Genomic DNA, 14,815 nt, shown 5'->3' with positions numbered 1-14,815 from the left:
CATGTATGGTCCTGTTCCACCCCACAGCCCCCTGTATGGTCCTGTTCCACCCTAAAGCCCCCTGTATGGTCTTGTCCACCCCCTGTATGGTCCTGTTCCACCCCACAGCCCCCTGTATGGTCCTGTTCCACCCCACAGCCCCCTTATTGTCCTGTTCCACCCCCTGTATGGTCCTTTTCCACCCCACAGCCCCCTGTATGGTCCTGGTCCACCCCACAGCCCCCTGTATGGTACTGTTCCACCCCACAGCCCCCTGTATGGTCCTGGTCCACCCCACAGCCCCCTGTATGGTCCTGTTCCACCCCACGGCCCCCTGTATGGTCCTGTTCCACCCCCTGTATGGTCCTGTTCCACCCCCTGTATGATCCTGTTCCACCCCACAACCCCCTGTATGGTCCTGTTCCACCCCACAACCCCCTGTATGGTCCTGTTCCACCCCACAACCCCCTGTATGTTCCTGTTCCACCCCCTGTATGGTCCTGGTCCACCCCACAGCCCCCTGTATGGTCCTGTTCCACCCCCTGTATGGTCCTGTTCCACCCCCTGTATGATCCTGTTCCACCCCACAACCCCCTTTAGGGTCCTGTTCCACCCCACAACCCCCTGTATGGTCCTGTTCAACCCCACAACCCCCTGTATGGTCCTGTTCCACCCCACAGACCCCTGTATGGTCCTGTTCCACCCCACAACCCCCTGTATGGTCCTGTTCCACCCCACAGCCCCCTGTATGGTCCTGTTCCACCCCCTGTATGGTCCTGTTCCACCCCACAGACCCCTGTATGGTCCTGTTCCACCCCACAACCCCCTGTAGGGTCCTGTTCCACCCCCCAACCCCCTGTATGGTCCTGTTCCACCCCACAACCCCCTGTATGGTCCTGTTCCACCCCACAGACCCCTGTATGGTCCTGTTCCACCCCACAACCCCCTGTATGGTCCTGTTCCACCCCCTGTATGGTCCTGTTCCACCCCACAGCCACATGTATGGTCCTGTTCCACCCCACAGCCCCCTGTATGGTCCTGTTCCACCCTAAAGCCCCCTGTATGGTCTTGTCCACCCCCTGTATGGTCCTGTTCCACCCCACAGCCCCCTGTATGGTCCTGTTCCACCCCACAACCCCCTGTATGGTCCTGTTCCACCCCCTGTAGGGACCTGTTCCACCCCACAACCCCCTGTATGGTCCTGTTCCACCCCACAACCCCCTGTATGGTCCTGTTCCACCCCACAACCCCCTGTATGGTCCTGTTCCACCCCCTGTATGGTCCTGTTCCACCCCACAGCCACATGTATGGTCCTGTTCCACCCCACAGCCCCCTGTATGGTCCTGTTCCACCCTAAAGCCCCCTGTATGGTCTTGTCCACCCCCTGTATGGTCCTGTTCCACCCCACAGCCCCCTGTATGGTCCTGTTCCACCCCACAGCCCCCTTATTGTCCTGTTCCACCCCCTGTATGGTCCTTTTCCACCCCACAGCCCCCTGTATGGTCCTGGTCCACCCCACAGCCCCCTGTATGGTACTGTTCCACCCCACAGCCCCCTGTATGGTCCTGGTCCACCCCACAGCCCCCTGTATGGTCCTGTTCCACCCCACGGCCCCCTGTATGGTCCTGTTCCACCCCCTGTATGGTCCTGTTCCACCCCCTGTATGATCCTGTTCCACCCCACAACCCCCTGTATGGTCCTGTTCCACCCCCCAACCCCCTGTATGGTCCTGTTCCACCCCACAACCCCCTGTATGGTCCTGTTCCACCCCCTGTATGGTCCTGGTCCACCCCACAGCCCCCTGTATGGTCCTGTTCCACCCCCTGTATGGTCCTGTTCCACCCCCTGTATGATCCTGTTCCACCCCACAGCCCCCTGTATGGTCCTGTTCCACCCCCTGTATGGTCCTGTTCCACCCCCTGTATGATCCTGTTCCACCCCACAACCCCCTTTAGGGTCCTGTTCCACCCCACAACCCCCTGTATGGTCCTGTTCCACCCCACAACCCCCTGTATGGTCCTGTTCCACCCCACAGCCCCCTGTATGGTCCTGTTCCACCCCCTGTATGGTCCTGTTCCACCCCACAGACCCCTGTATGGTCCTGTTCCACCCCACAACCCCCTGTATGGTCCTGTTCCACCCCACAACCCCCTGTATGGTCCTGTTCCACCCCACAGACCCCTGTATGGTCCTGTTCCACCCCACAACCCCCTGTATGGTCCTGTTCCACCCCACAGCCCCCTGTATGGTCCTGTTCCACCCCACAGACCCCTGTATGGTCCTGTTCCACCCCACAGCCCCCTGTATGGTCCTGTTCCACACCCCCTGTATGGTCCTGTTCCACCCCACAGCCACATGTATGGTCCTGTTCCACCCCACAGCCCCCTGTATGGTCCTGTTCCACCCTAAAGCCCCCTGTATGGTCTTGTCCACCCCCTGTATGGTCCTGTTCCACCCCACAGCCCCCTGTATGGTCCTGTTCCACCCCACAGCCCCCTGTATGGTCCTGTTCCACCCCACAGCCCCCTTATTGTCCTGTTCCACCCCCTGTATGGTCCTGTTCCACCCCAAAACCCCCTGTATGGTCCTGGTCCACCCCCTGTATGGTCCTGTTCCACCCCACAACCCCCTGTATGGTCCTGTTCCACCCCACAACCCCCTGTATGGTCCTGGTCCACCCCCTGTATGGTCCTGTTCCACCCCACAACCCCCTGTATGGTCCTGTTCCACCCCACAACCCCCTGTATGGTCCTGTTCCACCCCACAACCCCCTGTATGGTCCTGTTCCACCCTACAGCCCCCTGTATGGTCCTGTTCTACCCCACAGCCCCCTGTATGGTCCTGTTCCACCCCACAGCCCCCTGTATGGTCCTGTTCCACCCCACAACCCCCTGTATGGTCCTGTTCCACCCCCTGTATGGTCCTGTTCCACCCCACAACCCCCTGTATGGTCCTGTTCCACCCCCTGTATGGTCCTGTTCCACCCCACAGCCCCCTGTATGGTCCTGTTCCACCCCACAACCCCCTGTATGGTCCTGTTCCACCCCCTGTATGGTCCTGTTCCACCCCACAACCCCCTGTATGGTCCTGTTCCACCCCCTGTATGGTCCTGTTCCACCCCACAGCCCCCTGTATGGTCCTGTTCCACCCCACAGCCCCCTGTATGGTCCTGTTCCACCCCACAACCCCCTGTATGGTCCTGTTCCACCCCCTGTATGGTCCTGTTCCACCCCACAGCCGCCTGTATGGTCTTGTTCCACCCCCTGTATGGTCCTGTTCCACCCCACAGCCCCCTGTATGGTCCTGTTCCACCCCACAGCCCCCTGTATGGTCCTGGTCCACCCCACAGCCCCCTGTATGGTCCTTTTCCACCCCACAGCCCCCTGTATGGTCCTGGTCCACCCCACAGCCCCCTGTATGGTCCTGTTCCACCCCCTGTATGGTCCTGGTCCACCCCACAGCCCCCTTATTGTCCTGTTCCACCCCCTGTATGGTCATGTTCCACCCCACAGCCCCCTTATTGTCCTGTTCCACCCCCTGTATGGTCCTGTTCCACCCCACAGCCCCCTTATTGTCTTGTTCCACCCCCTGTATGGTCCTGTTCCACCCCACAGCCCCCTTATTGTCCTGTTCCACCCCACAGCCCCCTGTATGGTCCTTTTCCACCCCACATCCCCCTGTATGGTCCTGTTCCACCCCACAGCCCCCTGTATGGTCCTGGTCCACCCCACAGCCCCCTGTATGGTCCTGTTCCACCCCACAGCCCCCTGTATGGTCCTGGTCCACCCCACAGCCCCCTGTATGGCCCTGTTCCACCCCACAGCCCCCTGTATGGTCCTGGTCCACCCCACAGCCCCCTGTATGATCCTGTTCCACCCCAAAACCCCCTGTATGGTCCTGTTCCACCCCCTGTATGGTCCTGTTCCACCCCACAGCCCCCTATATGGTCCTGTTACACCCCACAACCCCCTGTATGATCCTGTTCCACCCCACAACCCCCTGTATGGTCCTGTTCCACCCCACAACCCCCTGTATGGTCCTGGTCCACCCCACAACCCCCTGTATGGTCCTGGTCCACCCCACAGCCCCCTGTATGGTCCTGTTCCACCCCACAGCCCCTGTATGGTCTTGTTCCACCCCCTGTATGGTCCTGTTCCACCCCACAGCCCCCTGTATGGTCCTGTTCCACCCCCTGTATGGTCCTGTTCCACCCCCTGTATGGTCCTGTTCCAACCCACAACCCCCTGTATGGTCCTGTTCCACCCCACAGCCTCCTTATTGTCTTGTTCCACCCAATGTATGGTCCTGTTCCACCCCACAGCCCCCTGTATGGTCCTGTTCCACCACACAGCCCCCTGTATGGTCTTGTTCCACCCCCTGTATGGTCCTGTTCCACCCCACAGCCCCCTGTATGGTCCTGTTCCACCCCCTGTATGGTCCTGTTCCAACCCACAACCCCCTGTATGGTCCTGTTCCACCCCACAGCCCCCTTATTGTCCTGTTCCACCCCCTGTATGGTCCTTTTCCACCCCACAGCCCCCTGTATGGTCCTGGTCCACCCCACAGCCCCCTGTATGGTCCTGATTCACCCCCTGTATGGTCCTGTTCCACCCCACAGCCCCCTGTATGGTCCTGTTCCACCCCCTGTATGGTCCTGTTCCACCCCACAGCCCCCTGTATGGTCCTGGTCCACCCCACAACCCCCTGTAAGGTCCTGTTCCACCCCACAGCCCCCTGTATGGTCCTGTTCCACCCCACAGCCCCCTGTATGGTCCTGTTCCACCCCACAACCCCCTGTATGGTCTTGTTCCACCCCCTGTATGGTCCTGTTCCACCCCACAGCCCCCTGTATGGTCCTGTTCCACCCCACAGCCCCTGTATGGTCTTGTTCCACCCCACAGCCCCTGTATGGTCTTGTTCCACCCCCTGTATGGTCCTGTTCCACGCCACAGCCCCCTGTATGGTCCTGTTCCACCCCACAGCCCCTGTATGGTCTTGTTCCACCCCCTGTATGGTCCTGTTCCACCCCACAGCCCCCTGTATGGTCCTGTTCCACCCCCTGTATGGTCCTGTTCCAACCCACAACCCCCTGTATGGTCCTGTTCCACCCCACAGCCCCCTTATTGTCCTGTTCCACCCCCTGTATGGTCCTGGTCCACCCCACAGCCCCCTGTATGGTCCTGTTCCACCCCACAGCCCCCTGTATTGTCCTGGTCCACCCCACAGCCCCCTGTATGGTCATGTTCCACCCCACAGCCCCCTGTATGGTCCTGTTCCACCCCACAGCCCCCTGTATGGTCCTGTTCCACCCCACAGCCCCCTGTATGGTCCTGTTCCACCCCCTGTATGATCCTGTTCCACCCCAAAACCTCCTGTATGGTCCTGGTCCACCCCCTGTATGGTCCTGTTCCACCTCACAACCCCCTGTATGGTCCTGGTCCACCCCACAACCCCCTTATTGTCCTGTTCCACCCCCTGTATGGTCCTGTTCCACCCCACAGCCCCCTGTATGGTCCTGTTCCACCCCACAGCCCCCTGTATGGTCCTGGTCCACCCCCTGTATGGTCCTGTTCCACCCCACAGCCCCCTGTATGGTCCTGGTCCACCCCACAGCCCCCTTATTGTCCTGTTCCACCCCCTGTATGGTCCTGTTCCACCCCACAGCCCCCTGTATGGTCCTGGTCCACCCCCTGTATGGTCCTGTTCCACCCCACAGCCCCCTGTATGGTCCTGGTCCACCCCCTGTATGGTCCTGGTCCACCCCACAGCCCCCTGTATGGTCCTGTTCCACCCCACAGCCCCTGTATGGTATGGTCCTGGTCCACCCCCTGTATGGTCCTGTTCCACCCCACAGCCCCCTGTATGGTCCTGTTCCACCCCACAGCCCCTGTATGGTCCTGTTCAACCCCCTGTATGGTCCTGTTCCACCCCCTGTATGGTCTTGTTCCACCCCACAACCCCCTGTATGGTCCTGGTCCACCCCCTGTATGGTCCTGTTCCACCCCACAGCCCCTGTATGGTCCTGTTCAACCCCCTGTATGGTCCTGTTCCACCCCCTGTATGGTCCTGTTCCACCCCACAACCCCCTGTATGGTCCTGTTCCACCCCTTGTATGGTCCTGTTCCACCCCACAGCCCCCTGTATGGTCCTGGTCCACCCCCTGTATGGTCCTGTTCCACCCCAAAAACCCCTGTATGGTCCTGGTCCACCCCCTGTATGGTCCTGTTCCACCCCACAACCCCCTGTATGGTCCTGGTCCACCCCACAACCCCCTGTATGGTCCTGTTCCACCCCACAACCCCCTGTATGGTCCTGGTCCACCCCCTGTATGGTCCTGTTCCACCCCACAACCCCCTGTATGGTCCTGGTCCACCCCCTGTATGGTCCTGTTCCACCCCACAACCCCCTGTATGGTCCTGGTCCACCCCACAGCCCCCTGTATGAACCTGGTCCACCCCACAACCCCCTGTATGGTCCTGGTCCACCCCACAACCCCCTGTATGGTCCTGTTCCACCCCACAGCCCCCTGTATGGTCCTGGTCCACCCCCTGTATGGTCCTGTTCCACCCTACAACCCCCTGTATGGTCCTGGTCCACCCCCTGTATGGTCCTGTTCTACCCCACAACCCCCTGTATGGTCCTGGTCCACCCCACAACCCCCTGTATGGTCCTGGTCCACCCCACAACCCCCTGTATGGTCCTGTTCCACCCTACAACCCCCTGTATGGTCCTGGTCCACCCCCTGTATGGTCCTGTTCCACCCTACAACCCCCTGTATGGTCCTGGTCCACCCCCTGTATGGTCCTGGTCCACCCCCTGTATGGTCCTGTTCTACCCCACAACCCCCTGTATGGTCCTGTTCCACCCCACAGCCCCCTGTATGGTCCTGTTCCACCCCACAACCCCCTGTATGGTCCTGGTCCACCCCACAACCCCCTGTATGGTCCTGGTCCACCCCACAACCCCCTGTATGGTCCTGGTCCACCCCACAACCCCCTGTATGGTCCTGGTCCACCCCACAACCCCCTGTATGGTCCTGGTCCACCCCACAACCCCCTGTATGGTCCTGGTCCACCCCACAACCCCCTGTATGGTCCTGGTCCACCCCACAACCCCCTGTATGGTCCTGGTCCACCCCACAACCCCCTGTATGGTCCTGGTCCACCCCACAACCCCCTGTATGGTCCTGGTCCACCCCACAACCCCCTGTATGGTCCTGGTCCACCCCACAACCCCCTGTATGGTCCTGGTCCACCCCACAACCCCCTGTATGGTCCTGGTCCACCCTACAACCCCCTGTATGGTCCTGGTCCACCCCCTGTATGGTCCTGGTCCACCCCCTGTATGGTCCTGGTCCACCCCACAACCCCCTGTATGGTCCTGGTCCACCCCCTGTATGGTCCTGGTCCACCCCCTGTATGGTCCTGGTCCACCCCACAACCCCCTGTATGGTCCTGGTCCACCCCACAGCCCCCTGTATGGTCCTGGTCCACCCCCTGTATGGTCCTGGTCCACCCCCTGTATGGTCCTGGTCCACCCCACAACCCCCTGTATGGTCCTGGTCCACCCCCTGTATGGTCCTGGTCCACCCCCTGTATGGTCCTGGTCCACCCCACAACCCCCTGTATGGTCCTGGTCCACCCCACAGCCCCCTGTATGGTCCTGGTCCACCCCCTGTATGGTCCTGGTCCACCCCCTGTATGGTCCTGGTCCACCCCACGTAAAGCTTATATTTTTATATTCCTGTATCTTCTTTTCTCAATTGACGTACAGTGACCAACCAATCACAGATTAATTACAAAAAATCTTCTTCCTAAGTGACAGAGAACATAATTAATAGTGAGGACAATTTGTCTTGTGAGTCACTACTGTGTCATGCTGAAATCTACACACAGTAAATTACATGTACAGATGTAGGATCTTAATTTGACCCGTATTGTCGCATGCAAAATAATCCTGCCGCAACAAGGTTTTTAAGGTGTAGTCCCTAATGTTGCTTGATCAGTGGTTGAGCTATTAGCTGGCCAAAAGTAGGCTACTTGAAAAGTGCAATACTGACAATATATCCGTGTGTTAGTGCGGATTTTCAGTGAATTTATATAAATCACGAAGCTCATCTGCATTTCCTGCGATGCAGGAAAATTCTCAGCAACAAAAGAGTGTTCAAATTAAGATCCTACATCGGTTTAGGAAGAGGCAATACTCTATTGTTATAGAATTTTACCAATTGGTGAGATAAATACAGAGAATTGGACATTCTTAGTGTAAATAAGAATACAGAGCAGCAAAAGCTGCAGGGGAGGGTCAATCCCTAAGAAAGGCCTGGGCATTGTTACTATACTGCTCACCAGGCAGTTTCCTTCAGAGCTGCTCACTGAAACCTAATAGGCTTCTTGCTTTCTTCAGTACAGTATACAGATCTCTGCTGGGAATACTTCTGAGACACAGGGCTTGGTCTGCTGATGTCAGCACCATGCACAGTAAACAGGTAAAACACAAAATGTAACTGCTAGCTCTTATGTACCATTATGTTTATGTTCCCCTCTCTCCATGATGAACCCATAGAATAACAAACTAGAACTGTTCATTTAGTCATTTAATAGGATCTCTGTGTCGGTCACTTTGCCCCCTCCCCATGATATTATACTGTGATGTAGCCCTCTGAAGGAAAAACAATAACGAAAAAAGTTGTAATTTATATATTTTCCCAAAGTTGAAACGACACCTGATCAATAACTTATGAACATACCATAACCATGTTCAGTGTGTATCACTTAGAAAAATAATACAGTGGAGACCCGATCAAGGTGGCTGAAATGAGCGATGGGCGAAAGGCTTTGAGGATTCCATTCTGCAAATGCTTTTTGCACTTGTTCACGGGTGTAGGCTACAGTTAGTAACTCACTTTGCAAACCGTTATTACAGGAGGCCTACATTCGAGACGTGTATAGTGATGTGTATAGTGATTTGTAACGTTGACTGAGTGATCGTAACATCAGCGACACATTCAGGCGTTCTTAACCATGCATATCTATTCAAATGTCATGGCAGAGTTGAAGGATTTCAACTTGACCATGATCGATACCGTGTATTCACTAATCATGACAATAACTGAATGTAAATTGTAATGCAATTGTTTTTACTCACCGAAAACATCGTCCATTCAGCTGGAGACAGTGTAAATCATCGGTAAGGCGAACGAGGAAAATGTAGGCGCATCTGCAGCTCTGGAGAATCTGTGCGCTTCTCTCACTCGCTCTCTCTCTGCCTGTCACCCTCTCTCTCTCTCTCTCTCTCTCTGCCTGTCACCCTCTCTCTCTCTCTCTCTCTGCCTGTCTCCCTCTCTCTCTCTCTCTCTCTCTGCCTGTCTCTCTCTCTCTCTCTCTCTCTCTCTCTCTCTCTCTCTCTCTCTCTCTCTCTCTCTCTCTCTCTCTCTCTCTCTCTGCCTGTCTCTCTCCCTCTCTCTCTCTCTCTGCCTGTCTCCCTCTCTCTCTCGCTATCTCACTCTACTCAGTACCGCATTCAAGCCTTATGGTATGAAGCAGAACCAATGATCGACTAAAGGATTGTCATTCTCAAATGTGAGAACTTCTCTCACAAACAATAAATAACATAATAACAGTCACGTATTTAAATATAATAACAGTCGTGTATTTAGATATAATACCAGTCGTGTAATTCGATATAATAACAGTCATGTTTTTAGTAGAAGATTAAATAGAATAGAGTCAAATAAAATAGAGCAACATATCAACAAACCTGATTGTAGCCTGATGTGCATAAACACACACACACACACACACACACACACACACACACACACACACACACACACACACACACACACACACACACACACACACACACACACACACAGAACCAATGGTTGTCTTGACAATAATGACATCACGTGGACATCAAAGGTACTACAGTATGGTCACAGGTCACTGTAACTTGTTAGAGGGTTTTATCTGAAGTGAAATGAGTTGAAGATCTGCACATCCCAGATGGTTCTGCATTTTACAATGTAGTAACACACAAGGCTGATGATTAGCTTTCAATCAATACATCAATTAATCAATTCATCATATTGTATTAGTAAAGCCCTTTTTTATCATCAGTTGTCATCGTAGATCGCTTTACAGAAAACAATTATAAAAATTGGGAGTGTTTTGAATGCAGTCTTGAAAAAGTGCAAGTAAATTACCTATTTCATCACAAGGTGCACGATTTTCCCATTGTCCTGGTCCACCCCACAGTCCCCTGTATGGTCCTGTTCCACCCCACAGCCCCCTGTATGGTCCTGGTCCACCCCACAACCCCCTGTATGGTCCTGGTCCACCCCCTGTATGGTCCTGTTCCACCCCACAGCCCCCTGTATGGTCCTGGTCCACCCCACAGCCCCCTGTATGGTCCTGTTCCACCCCCTGTATGGTCCTGTTCCACCCCCTGTATGGTCCTGTTCCACCCCACAGCCCCCTGTATGGTCCTGGTCCACCCCCTGTATGGTCCTGTTCCACCCCACAGCCCCCTGTATGGTCCTGGTCCACCCCCTGTATGGTCCTGTTCCACCCCACAGCCCCCTGTATGGTCCTGGTCCACCCCCTGTATGGTCCTGTTCCACCCCACAACCCCCTGTATGGTCCTGGTCCACCCCCTGTATGGTCCTGTTCCACCCCACAGCCCCCTGTATGGTCCTGGTCCACCCCCTGTATGGTCCTGTTCCACCCCACAGCCCCCTGTATGGTCCTGGTCCACCCCCTGTATGGTCCTGTTCCACCCCACAGCCCCCTGTATGGTCCTGGTCCACCCCCTGTATGGTCCTGTTCCACCCCACAACCCCCTGTATGGCCCTGTTCCACCCCACAACCCCCTGTATGGTCCTGTTCCACCCCCTGTATGGTCCTGTTCCACCCCCTGTATGGTCCTGGTCCACCCCACAACCCCCTGTATGGTCCTGTTCCACCCCACAACCCCCTGTATGGTCCTGTTCCACCCCCTGTATGGTCCTGTTCCACCCCCTGTATGATCCTTTTCCACCCAACAGCCCCCTGTATGGTCCTGTTCCATCCCACAACCCCCTGTATGGTCCTGTTCCACCCCCTGTATGGTCCTGTTCCACCCCACAGCCCCCTGTATGGTCCTGTTCCACCCCACAACCCCCTGTATGGTCCTGGTCCACCCCCTGTATGGTCCTGGTCCACCCCACAGCCCCCTGTATGATCCTGGTCCACCCCCTGTATGGTCCTGTTCCACCCCACAGCCCCCTGTATGGTCCTGGTCCACCCCCTGTATGGTCCTGGTCCACCCCACAACCCCCTGTATGGTCCTGTTCCACCCCACAGCCCCCTGTAGTGTCCTGTTCCACCCCACAGCCCCCTGTATGGTCCTGTTCCACCCCACAGCCCCCTGTATGGTCCTGGTCCACCCCCTGTATGGTCCTGTTCCACCCCACAGCCCCCTGTATGGTCCTGGTCCACCCCCTGTATGGTCCTGTTCCACCCCACAGCCCCCTGTATGGTCCTGGTCCACCCCCTGTATGGTCCTGTTCCACCCCACAGCCCCCTGTATGGTCCTGTTCCACCCCACAACCCCCTGTATGGTCCTGTTCCACCCCACAACCCCCTGTATGGTCCTGTTCCACCCCACAGCCCCCTGTAGTGTCCTGTTCCACCCCACAACCCCCTGTATGGTCCTGTTCCACCCCACAACCCCCTGTATGGTCCTGTTCCACCCCACAACCCCCTGTATGGTCCTGTTCCACCCCACAGCCCCCTGTATGGTCCTGTTCCACCCCACAACCCCCTGTATGGTCCTGTTCCACCCCACAGCCCCCTGTATGGTCCTGTTCCACCCCACAGCCCCCTGTATGGTCCTGTTCCACCCCACAACCCCCTGTATGGTCCTGTTCCACCCCACAGCCCCCTGTATGGTCCTGTTCCACCCCACAACCCCCTGTATGGTCCTGTTCCACCCCACAGCCCCCTGTATGGTCCTGTTCCACCCCACAACCCCCTGTATGGTCCTGTTCCACCCCACAGCCCCCTGTATGGTCCTGTTCCACCCCACAACCCCCTGTATGGTCCTGTTCCACCCCACAACCCCCTGTATGGTCCTGTTCCACCCCACAGCCCCCTGTATGGTCCTGTTCCACCCCACAGCCCCCTGTATGGTCCTGTTCCACGCCCTGTATGGTCCTGGTCCACCCCACAGCCCCCTGTATGGTCCTGTTCCACCCCACAGCCCCCTGTATGGTCCTGTTCCACCCCACAACCCCCTGTATGGTCCTGGTCCACCCCACAGCCCCCTGTATGGTCCTGTTCCACCCCACAGCCCCCTGTATGGTCCTGTTCCACCCCCTGTATGGTCCTGTTCCACCCCCTGTATGGTCCTGTTCCACCCCACAGCCCCCTCTATGGTCCTGTTCCACCCCCTGTATGGTCCTGTTCCACCCCACAGACCTCTGAGGGAAAAACATATGTTATTGTATTCTTTGAATATTTGTTTACTGTCTCCCAAATATAGCATCATATTCCTTTTATAGAGCACTACCTTTGACCAGGGCCCACTGGGTTCTATAGGGTTCTGGGCAAAAGTAGTACACTATATAGGGATTAGGGTTCTATAGGGCTCTGGGCAAAAGTAGTACACTATATAGGGATTAGGGTTCTATAGGGCTCTGGGCAAAAGTAGTGCACTATATAGGGAATAGGGTGCCATTTGGAAGCAGCCTCCCACTCTGCATATTGAAATGCATTCACTGAGAAAGCTACTTACTTGAGAAGATCATGCCAGTACAGATGAGGCATCACGTCAGCTTTCATATGGTACATGGTCCATCTCTCTGTTAGGTATGCGTAACTGGCTGTAAGGGAGTCAGGCGCAGGAGAGCAGAAGTTGGGTAGCCAAAGGAGCCTTTTATTTCGATTAACAAAAAACACGGCACTAAGAACAATAAACACAATATGGGTTGACATAACCCAGCGCAAACCAGTCTAGCGTGCACATACACGAAACAACAAACAATTCCACACACAGACATGGGGGGGAGGGAACAGAGGGTTATATACACGTCTCATACTGAGGGGATTGAAACCAGGTGTGTAGGAAAACAAGACAAATGGGAAAATGAAAGGTGGATCGGCGATGGCTAGAAAGCCGGTGACGTCGACCGCAGAACGCCGCCCGAACAAGGAGAGGAACCGACTTCGGCGGTTCAGTCAGTTTTTCCATTTTGGTGCCTAATGAACACAACCCAGGAATTCTCTTTGACAGCTACTTACTTGAGAAGACCATGCCAGTACAGAGGAGGTATCACGTCAGCTTTCATGTGGTACATGGTCCATCTCTCCTTGCTTTGGTCAATGGGGAATGTCTCCAATGGCTGACCACTATAGTCAAACCCAGCCAGAATGACTGTACTGTAACTCGTCACCAAAGGGCAGGAAGTGTAGCCGTCGTACTGTAAACAGAAGACGTATTTATTTCACTGACGTGTTACAACAGTAGACTATTTATTTTATTCTAATGTAACGGATGTGAAATGGCTAGCTAGTTAGCGGGTACGCGCCAATAGCATTTCAATCGGTTACGTCACTTGCTCTGAGACCTGAAGTAGGGTTTCCCCTTGCTCTGCAAGGGCTGTGGCCTTTGTGGAGCGATGGGTAACGATGCTTCGTGGGCGACCGTTGTTGATGTGTGCAGAAGGTCCCTGGTTTGCGCCCGTGTCGTGGCGAGGGGACAGACGTAAAGTTATACTGTTACACTAACTTTAGACCTACACAGTAAAGTTTAAAACTCAAAAGTAGTGGTTTCAACTAATTATTATTAAGTAACTAGTTCCACAGACTTTTTAAGTTTACTCAAAGTGTTACATGAACTTAACATTTTTAGTTTTACATTTACGTTTAAGTCATTTATCAGAGACTTTTATCCAGAGCGACTTACAGTTGCATTCATCTTAAAATAGCTAGGAGAGACAATCACATATCACAGTCGTAGTAAGTACAATGTTGTTCAGTAAAGTAGCTATCAGCAAGGTCAGAGCTAGTAAGGGGGGAGAAAAAGTCAAGTGTGAGTGTTAGTTCATGGAAGTCTTTAAAAATATATATATTTGGGGGGGGGGGGGGGGGGTGCTGTGGGGGGGGTGCTGTGGGATTATTTAAAATATTGTTTGAAGAGGTGGGGTTTCAAATGTTTTTGGAAGATGGGCAGGGACTCTGCTGTCCTAACTTCAGGGGGAAGCTGGTTCCACCATTGGGATGCCGGGACAGAATATAGCTTTGAATGGGCTGAGCAGGAGCTGAGGTGGGAGGGCCAAGAGAACGGAGGTGGCAGAACGGAGTGCTTAGGTTGGGGTGTAGGGTTTGAGCATAGCCTGAAGGTAGGGAGGGGCAATTCCTCTTTCTGCTCCGTAGGCAAATACAGAGCAGCAAGCTTACCTCCACCTTCAAAACCTTAGGCAAAAATTCTGTCAACATAAAATGATGTGTTTGCTCAAGTTGTCTCATGTGTTCTTTCAACTAGAAAGTATGAAACTAAAAAAGGATGTGCAACAGGTTACACAGTGCTTTCAACTTACATATTTGACACATGTACACCTACAGTATATGTTTACATTGTTCTTTTATACAGTCATTATTATTCAACTTGTCCTCACCTGGGATTTGAACTCACAATCTATTGGTCCACAGTATACCGAGCTTCTTGCTATGCCACCATGACTGTGTCAATGACTGATTTCACCTGTATTGCTACACTTCGGACTTCTAAGTAAATCTCAGCTCTGTTAAAAGTATATTTAAGATAAATCTTTTGAAGGCCTAATTGCATATGA

The sequence above is a fragment of the Salvelinus namaycush genome, chromosome 21, assembly GCF_016432855.1.
Source record: "Salvelinus namaycush isolate Seneca chromosome 21, SaNama_1.0, whole genome shotgun sequence".
NCBI classification, from domain to species: domain Eukaryota; kingdom Metazoa; phylum Chordata; class Actinopteri; order Salmoniformes; family Salmonidae; genus Salvelinus; species Salvelinus namaycush.
The sequence above is the reverse complement of the archived record's forward strand: the minus strand, read 5'-3'. Positions refer to the sequence as shown.